Below are 9956 nucleotides of genomic sequence, written 5' to 3' on the forward strand. Positions count from 1 at the left end.
CCCCCCTGAAATATTTTTCTGGTCCGCTTCTATCATGCAACCTTTCTTAAATTCAGAAACGTACTCTTTAACCTTTGAATATGATGGAGAAGAGTATTTTAGTGTGGAATCCATTTCTTCTTTAATTTTAAGTGGTGTTAGGCCTTTTAAATAGAAGTATTTAATGACAGCACGCTTCTCTGATTTTTTTCATTTTTGCACAAACAATCGAGGTGTATTGTTCAGTAGGCTCTCATATGTATACTAATAGAGCAATTGAGTTGCAAATTGATATACAAGCTAGTGAGATATAGTAATATTGAATATAAGCTAAAAATAGACCTATTGGTGCCATCTCCAAGTCAGGCTGCAAATTTTTCGTCCTAACTTTTCTAAATGTTGGTCTCCTACAAAGAAAGGCTGAAACGTCAAACAAATCAAAATAACTTAACTCAAACGGATTCAGAAGCGCAAACTTTTTCAGTACAGCTTCATCACGAGGCGTTCAAATTTAATAGTAATGTTTGGCGGTTTATCCGCCATATTTGATCAAAGAAGGGTTCATAGATTTGTAAAATAATATACTCAACATTTCGTCTAAATTAATTTAAGTTATTTAATGAAAAAGAGCTCAAAATAAAAGAAAAGGAATTGAATATATTATTTCTACTAAGTTTAAAAGAAAAAAATAACATTTAGTAAAAGAAATTGACCATGAGCGACTGCTTGAACCAGACAACAATAAAACCCCCCATTTCAATGGAATTTCAATTTCAATGGCAATAATGTGCCCATAACGCTAAGAAATTAATAATTAGCACTCAGAACCTTAGTCAATGGGACTTACCAGTGGTGCTCCGGAGATTATATTGATTGACTAGTCCAAATTGAAGACGGGTAAGCTAGACATTTCGGAAAACTAAACGACCTTTCGTCACAAATAGTCTCAACAGAATGCCCGCCCGTTGACTTAGAGTAATTGACCGCATATAAGAATACAATTTAAAATTCAAATACTTGATGAATTCTGAATAAATTAAGATTATGAGTAGTTGTAATACCTTTCATGGTCGGTCGTTGACCCGTAGAATCTCCTTTCGTGAGCCCGCCAAAACAGCTGATGCCTCACGTGACGTTACCCAAAGAGAGCCAGAAAAGAGTTTTTAAAATGATTAGTATGACCCAGTCAGCATCGCTCAGAGCATTCGAATCGGTGTTTTGACAAAGATTTGGGTTTCGTTGCTGATTTTGGTATGACCGCTCGAGAGAAAATTGGCGGCTAAAATTCCACCGCGTTACACCTTGTACGTTAAAACAATTACGAGCAAAGGAATCCGAACAAAATATATTAAAAAAAGGTCTGGGTGGATTTTTCTAAATTTTGGATATGTTGTAGATCATGACATCTCCGATAAAAAGTTCTTATTCCGAAACATAAAAAATTGACAGTTTTTCGTTCGTATCGAATCAGAGGTCGCTTTTCGTGCATGCTAGAGTAGACATACCGAAACTCGAGGACTGTTTGATGCCACGCTCATGGATCATGCCCGACTCCGTGCCGCATTTATATTTTTTACTTTAGGACCCCTCTGATAAATAATATACGTGTCTGAAGGTCGAGCACAGAAAAAAAGTCTTGATTCGAAATCAAAAGTGGGCTTGTTTCAAGGTATAACATAAAGAAGACCAGCTCTGCTAAAAACTAGCATAGCTTGAAATTTTTAAAACGAATGTCGATTTTTTCGCAGAATTTGGACATTTGTTTACATAACAATAAGAATGGCCTTAACAATCAAATTATTGGCCATCGTTTCCTACAACTTTTCCCCATCTTTCTGGCAATGCATGGATTCCTTCGCAAAAGAACTGTTCAGTTTTTGAGGCCAACCATTCATCGAGCCAAATTCTCACTTCTTCGTAAGAGTGGAAATTTTTCTCTGAAAGTCTGTGCTGCATCGATCAGAATAAGTGGTATTCCGATAGGGCCAAGTCCAGTGAATAAGGCGGGTGGGGTATTATGTTCTTTTTAATTTTTTCCAAATTGTTTTGTACTGGTTTCGCAACATGAGGGCGTGTATTGTCATATTGAAAAATATTTTCTCGTGTCTCTGCGCATATTCTGCTCGTTTTTCCTTCAATGCTTTGTTTAATTTAATTATTTGTTGTGGGTACCGTTCGCCAGTAATCCTTTCACCAGGTTTCAGCAGTTCCTAATACACAGCTCCCCTATTGTCCCACCAAATATACAGCAAAGCCTTCTTTCCATGTATATTGCGTACTGGTTGTGACGTTGAAGGCTGGCCTGGGTATATCCAGGATTTTCTTTGCTTTGGGTTGTGAAAGTAGATTCACTTTTCATCTGTCACAATTTGATGCATGAAACCTTTTCTTTTCTGTCTGGCCAGCAGCATTTCACAAATGGTTTTTCGCCTTTCATTGTCTCTCTCTTTCAATTGATATGGAACCAATTTCCATACCTTCTGGAAATTTCCCAATGCGTGTAGACGTTCAGAAATGGTAGATTGGGCAACATTCAATGCACTTACCATTTGCTTCAACTTTTGCCTTGAGTCTTAATCTAATAAAGCTTGCAAATCTTCATCTTCAAACTTTTTGGGCTGAACTGGTCGCTCCTTGCCTTCTATATCGAAATCAACAGATTTAAACCGTTGGAAACATCGCTTAAAAGTTTTTTTGGGTTATAACATTTTCCCCGTTAGCTTCAATCAATATTCTATAACTCTTTTTAAACTTTCCCTTAAAACGGCTTTTTCAGGTACGTAATTAGACATATCCTAAGCTTTCAAAAATATGATCTTTGCATACTGATAATCCAGAACAAAATGGCTTTTGGCTACGTATGTCGAACCTTCAAAACGCCATAGACGCGATGCGTTTATACTAAGAAACGTATTAGTAAGCCGTCTCCTAGCAAAGTCGACATTATCAACCGAAACACCTATTAGAATTACAATTTAGACCCGATGTAGTCTTGAAAGTAGTCGGTAGCGATAATATGGGGTAACATCAAGCCACTGCATGGTTTAGAAACTAGTTATTAGCTAGCCGGTAGGCTAACATCAAGTGCTGCATAATCTTAAAATAGTATGTCGTCTTTTATGTATCCTGATTATTGGATATATCATTATCTTTATACGTCATTTAATTAGGTCTATTGTGCGCAGCTATGGAAGCCTTTCTTAGAAACTTGGCACGCATGCTCCCTGAACGTCATAAAAAATTGAGTGCCTGCTCTAATATGGGACACTTTCGTCCAGACAACTCCTTCTTTGACAGCGTCACCGCCCAAATACGTAAAGATGCGCGTCCGTAGGTTATTCCATGGTCTAGTTATTGTCTCGGTGAACAGAGTATCTACTCAAACAATTAAGAAACAGATAGGTGCGACGAATTTACGACGCGTCTCGTTCGGCTCGCTCAGCTGTTGTGACGTCGCAATTCTTTCAAGTTGGTCATAGCTGTTCAGAGGTCTAACAGTTAGACCTTGAGGGCTAAAGCAAGACTCATTGCCTTATTCTTTTGAGCCCAAATCTTGTTGTCTCAGGCCGAAGACCAAATCGGGCTTGTTTTAAATACAAAAGACTAAGGTTTAGCTATAATTGTGTGTGTGTTTTTTTAATTTAGTACCCTTAATGGGTCTTTTTAAGACATAATTATTGTTAAATTTTATCATCAGCTTAATTTAAGACAAAAATAAAAATAAGACCACCATAGAAGTAAGACTTTTTTTCTGTGAGAGAAGAATACTTTTTCTTTGGTTTTGTGTCCAAAGCCGATTTTCGTGCATGCTAGAAGAGACACACGGACACTCGAAGATGATTTGGCGCCACGCTCAGGGCTCCTACCCAATTCTGTGCTACTTTGACGTTTTCTAGTTTAGGACATTCAGATCGATAATGTACATGTCTGGACCATATACATTTGCCAACTAGCCCTCTAGTGTCGGTAGGGCTCTGTTAGCTTGCATACACAAAAATCGGCTTTGGACGCAACACCAAAGGAAAATTATCCTTCTCTCGACCTTCAGACATGTATATTATTGATCAGGGGGCCCTAAAGTACAAAATATTCATGAGGCACAGAGTTGGGCATGATCCCTGGGCGTGGCGCCAAACAGTCCTTGAGTTTCGATATGTCTACTCTAGCGTGCACGAAAAGCGAGCTTCGATGCGATACGATCGAAACACTTGCGGGAAGTGGCCAGTTCCGAAACCGTGGTAAAAAGCAGTTATAAAAATACTTTTTCTAGCTGCTGCGCTTGCGGTCTTTGAAAATTTCCAAAAATTTTGGAAACTTTTAGATATCTGAAATTATCGGTAAGTTGCCAATTTTTCATAAATTTTAGAAAATTTTTGATATTTATCAAATTATCCATAAACTTTCAGAAATTTTTGAATTTCTTCCAAAAAGCTTCGGATGCACTAAATTTCTATTAAATTTTCGGTGATTTACAAATTTATCAAAAATTTCCAAAATTTTTAGGTCATTTTTGTAATTTTACCATAAACTTCCAAAAATTGCCATAATTTTTCAAAAAATTGGTCTTGTTGTTTCCCAAATCGAAAATTTGCTGCAATTTGTTAGAAAAAATATCGTGTGCTACAGGAGCTAAAAGTAGGCAGTTGAAACTCTTGTGAAGATTACAGTACTTGCCATAGGCTCATCTTTGGGTCGTTTCCGGCTCGTCTTCGTCTCGTTTACAGCTCGCCTCCAACTCGCCTACAACTCGCCTACAACTCCCCTTCGACTCGTCTCTGGCTCGTACAGCTAACTTCACACTCGTGTGGAACTGCCTACTTTCCGAACTTGTAGCACAATATATTATTTTTTTCTACTTTTTGGCATGAGAACTATTTTTCGGGGATGTCATAATCTATAACATATCCAAAATTTATAAAAATTCACCGAGACCCTTTTTAAATGTATTTTGTGTGGGGTCCTTTATCTTTAAAATAAACAAACGTGCAATAATGCTTAATAATTGCTTAACAAGGCACAATATTACTCCACACAAGTTTTCGATGAGTGAATATCTCTTCGACTTAATCAGATGCTCTAAAATTGTTGTGAAAACTTTTCCGAAAAGACCTTCACTGTTAGAAATGTTCAGAAAATTCCGACACATTTGACATACTAAAGTAACTGAAATTTACGAAATTGGGTTGCTGTTAACGAAATCCAGAAAGTTTTATGGTAAATTTATTAAATTTTAATTTAACTTCAGAAGCGGTTTCTGAAAATGATGAATATTTTTCTAAAATTCCTCAATGGTAACAGAAATATAAGTTATCGTAGGGAGAAAAACGCGCAGTTGCATGCGCGCCACGGATGGGTATGTATAATACATCACGTATATTACACGGTTTTCGACATGTATATTACTACGTATATTACGTTCTTAGTTTTCTATAAATGAATTTTAGGTTTGATCACGTGACTATATGGGCGGAATTTTTGAATAAGTTATTCTAAAAGTACCCAATTGCCTTATATAAATAACTAATATTGAGCAATTGCTTAATTATTCGTCAGTATTTATCACTTTCATAAACAATTTATTTTAAAAAATAATAATATTATACATGTTTATTGTCCTTCATAATCCGCAACGTTTTCGACCATGTGGAACATCAGTATATGTACAACATGCATGGGCGGATTAAGACCTTTCGGGGTCCGGAGCTAAAATAACGTTGGGGCCCCTTTAAGGCGGCTGGACTTAACATTTTACTTTCATTTAAAATTAGTTCATGATAAAAAAATTCAAAAATTTAATTGAAAAAATTTTACTAAAATTTTTTTTAGGACTTTATTATTTTTGTTTATAAGCGGGTTATTTTACTGTATATTATATGTTTTTCTTGGGGAGAAGGGGGCCCCCACTAGCGTGGGGCCCGGTGCTTCAGCACCACCAAGCCCTCCCCATGATCCGGCACTGACAACATGGTATTCTAACCTATAATTTATCGTTCGCGCGCTATTCAACTATTGTTTTCTCATTATAAGGCAAAAAAATTAAACTAGGTGGTAGGCCAAAGCACAATTCTTGGGTTGATCTGTCGTTTCTTACGAAAAAAGAAGACACTACAAAAGTAAGCATTTCGCAACATTTTTATCTTCCAACTTCTGGCACTCCAAAATTATTTTTTCCCACGGTATCGGATTCGCCATCTTTAATATGTATCATAGATAGTTTTTTACAATTTTCTACGTATATTACGTTGTTAATGTATTATACGTAGAAAACCTCGAGTGACATGTCACAACCCATCTTTGATGCGCACTTCTCGTTTCTCGAGGGCGTTCGGCTAGCAGACGAAGCATGGAGGTTCAGTATCGGTGGTAATCGGCGCGAACGAGAGATTTTGTTATGATTTGTTACGTGAGGGAGGCACTTTATTCATGTACATAATTTTTCGGAACATCATACGCCACACTGACCTGGTGAGTAAAAAACAGATCTAGCTAACAACGGTTTCTTTTAAGTCATGGAATTTAATTTGTTAGGGAAAAGTCAGGGATTTAAAGAACAAAAATTATATAAAATTCAGAGAATTTCTGTAACTTTAAACTGCCAAGTAAAGTAAATTTGAAATTTTTTAAATTTTAATTTGAAATTATTTTATTTCGTTTATAAAAGAATCTAGGTTAAAAATGTTACAAGTTTAAGATTTTGCTCTTTGAATATTAACACGGTCAGGAAAAATTAAAAATTGGTCAGTGGCAAATTAGAAAAAATTAACAATAAAGTTTTGCGGCAAACCTTTATGGTAGAGTAGACTCTACCAAGCTTCTCGTTTTCGGGGCAGTAGGGGAAGAAAACAGGAAGTGTCAGATAACCCTCTCTCCTGCGTCAGGCTACGTTCGACGTAGTAGGTATAGCCGGCCGCGCATGTGTGTGAGTTAGATGAGACAAGGTGTAAGCGCAAGCGAACGAAGGAGAAACCAGGAAACGAGAACTGTCGTAGCGAGAAGTGTCGTAGAGTCTACTGTATAATATTCTTGATAGTGATTCGTTTGCCTTTTATTTATATTTACTTTTTTGCCGTGGCTTCCTTCACAATATTACCATTTTTGTTATAAATTTTATTATTTGTTTAAAAATTCGTCAGTTTTGTGGAAAACATCCTTTTGGTTGAAAATTAAATTTTTGTATTGAAAACTCGTCTTTTTTGGTTAAAAATTCAACTAGTTTAATAGAAAATTGAATAATTTTTTAAATCCCTTATTTTAATGCTAAAAAGTCAAACTCAAATATTTTTTGATTAAAAATTCAACTATTTTTTGAAAATTTGTCTTTTTATTTTTAAAATGTATCTATTTTACTAGAAACTGCACCTTTTTCGATAAAAATGCAACGATGATTTGGTTTAAAATTCAACAATTGTGTTTAACAGTCTTTTTTTCTTTTTGATAAATTCAACTGTTTTCTTAAAAAATAATATTTTTGCGTAGAAAATGCAACTATTCTCATAGAAAATTTCCTTCTCATTTAAAATTCATATTTTGATATCGAAAAGTCAAACTGAAATCTTTTTTGGATGAAAATTCAACTATTTTTTATGATTTGTCTTTTTGACTTTTCCAAAAAGTGGTCCTTTTTTTATTAAAACTTAAACTGTTTCGTTGAAACATCATATTTTTGGGTTAAAAATTGAAGTATAATTTTCGCAGAAGATTTACTACTTGTTGAAAACTTATATTTTGATGGTGAAATGTAAGTATAAAGTATTTTTCGGATGAAAATTCAATTTTTTTAAATTTGTATTTTTGATTTCAAAATTCATCTGTTTTTGTATAAATTTCTTTTTTCTTGGATAAAATTTCTACTGTTTGCTTAAAACTTAATCTTCTCTCTGTTTGAGAATTCAACTTTTATTTTTAAACTTTGGTTAAACCACTTTGCTAAGTAATCATTTCTTCATTCAGCATTTATATTTTAGCTGAAAATTCAATTTTTACCAAAAAAATATGTATGAATATTATTTATAAAAAATGAAATAACATTTTTTATCAATTTTATAAGTAAATTTCTCGAAACATATAATGTATAGATACATTATTGTTTGGTCCATAAATTTGAATGTTAATTTGCAGTATATATTTGTCTTAAAAATAAAAATAATAGTAAAACTATATACGAGCGAAGTTTATGTGTAAATAACTATCTTATATAATATACTAAATGAATCAAATGTGAAAAAACTACTTATTAAAAAAGATGGGCTTCATAATTATATATTTGATACAATGAGTGTACACTGTTAGAAATTTCTGCAGCAATTTTCAGAGACGCGTCACTAAAGCTATATGCAGAAACCGTTTCTAAATTTTCCGAAACTGTAACAGAAATTTCAGCAGCGGTAACTGCATGAAACTACAGTTACATGTATCACAAAATTATGTTGTAGTTTAGGAATTTTCAGTTACTGTAACTGAAAATTCGTAGAGGTCAGACAAATTTTGTTGGTTTATTATTTTAATATAAAAATGAAGTCTATATTTGTCCTCAGAATATAAATAGTAAGAAAATATAACTGAAGTTAAGACTAACCACTTCTTATGCATCTATGTTATATGTAAACTCATTATATTAAATTCATAATCAAAGCCCATCTTTCACGATAAGAATTTTTGTTGAAATTTAATATATTAAGTATATTATATAACATAGTTATTCAAATATAAACTTCATTCGTATATAGTCTTGATTTAATTTTTATTCTTAAGACAAATGTATACTGCAAATTTATATTAAAATTAATGAACCAAACAATAATGTCTCTATACATTACATGTTTAGGGAAATTTACTCACAAAATGTATACAAAATTAAATTTTCAACCAGAAGATATGAATTTTTAACAAAAAAATTAATTTACAAGAAAATAGCTAAACCTTCAACCAAAGAAATAAATTTTCAACTAAAATACGAATTCTGTCTGAAAAAATGATTTCTTAAGGGGGGCGACTCATGTAAGGCCTCAAAAAGAAGCGTATTTTTCGGAATTTTTTAGGGGATGAAGAATATAAAAAATCTTTCCACAACTTTTTTGATTTATTAAGGCACTTTCAAACTAAAAAATAGATTTTTTCTGCCATAAATATGCGTTATATTTTTTATTATAAGGGCAGATGTCGAACATGTTCAGCCGGGAGATGCAAAACTGCCCGCAGCTTCTCACAGATTCGTCTGACACGAAACAGCAAATAAGTTTCTTGAATTTTATACTCATAGCTTCTATGTGAACCTAAAAAAGTTAAAAAATAATATTTTTTGACAAATTGCGTCCGTTTCAAAAAAGTTTGATTTTCAGACAAAAATTTGCATGAAATTGTTTAAAATTTTTTTTCCAGTTCAGAGAGGTTCACACAGAAGATAATCATTTTAACTATATGTGTATGCAAGGAGAACTTAATCGGTCAAATACATTTTGAGTTATCTTTCGGGCAGTTTTGAAAAATATGAAACTGAGAAAAACGCACTTAAAGATTTACATGTTGAAAAAATGGCAGCATGGGCAGGCTAGCGCCAGGCGTGCGGGCGGCTTTTAGGGGTTGGGGCATTATTCCTCAACTGCCCCAACTCAAAAAGTCATGTTTTTCGATTGTCTCTAAATTCTGGGAATATGTTCGCCTACCCAACAGTAGTTAATCCACAAACTTATAGACGAGGATTACCAACACTCCCCAAGTGAGGGGGGGTTGAATTTTCAACCCCAAAGCCTGCAGGGGTAGTTTCAAACACCTGTAACTTCCTTTCTAATTACGCGATTTAAAATTTTAATGAGGGTTTTGGCAAGTGCTTTTTACACTCTTTCATCATATTTTATTATTTATAACAAAAAAAAATGGTTTAAACAATTTTTTCAATAAATCAATTGTTTATTTAACTTTTTTTGCAATTTAGGCATCTACGATTTTTTTTTTAAATAGTCTCAAAAGAAAGCTTGACT

Source organism: Belonocnema kinseyi, chromosome 1 (assembly GCF_010883055.1).
Source record: "Belonocnema kinseyi isolate 2016_QV_RU_SX_M_011 chromosome 1, B_treatae_v1, whole genome shotgun sequence".
NCBI classification, from domain to species: Eukaryota; Metazoa; Arthropoda; class Insecta; order Hymenoptera; family Cynipidae; genus Belonocnema; species Belonocnema kinseyi.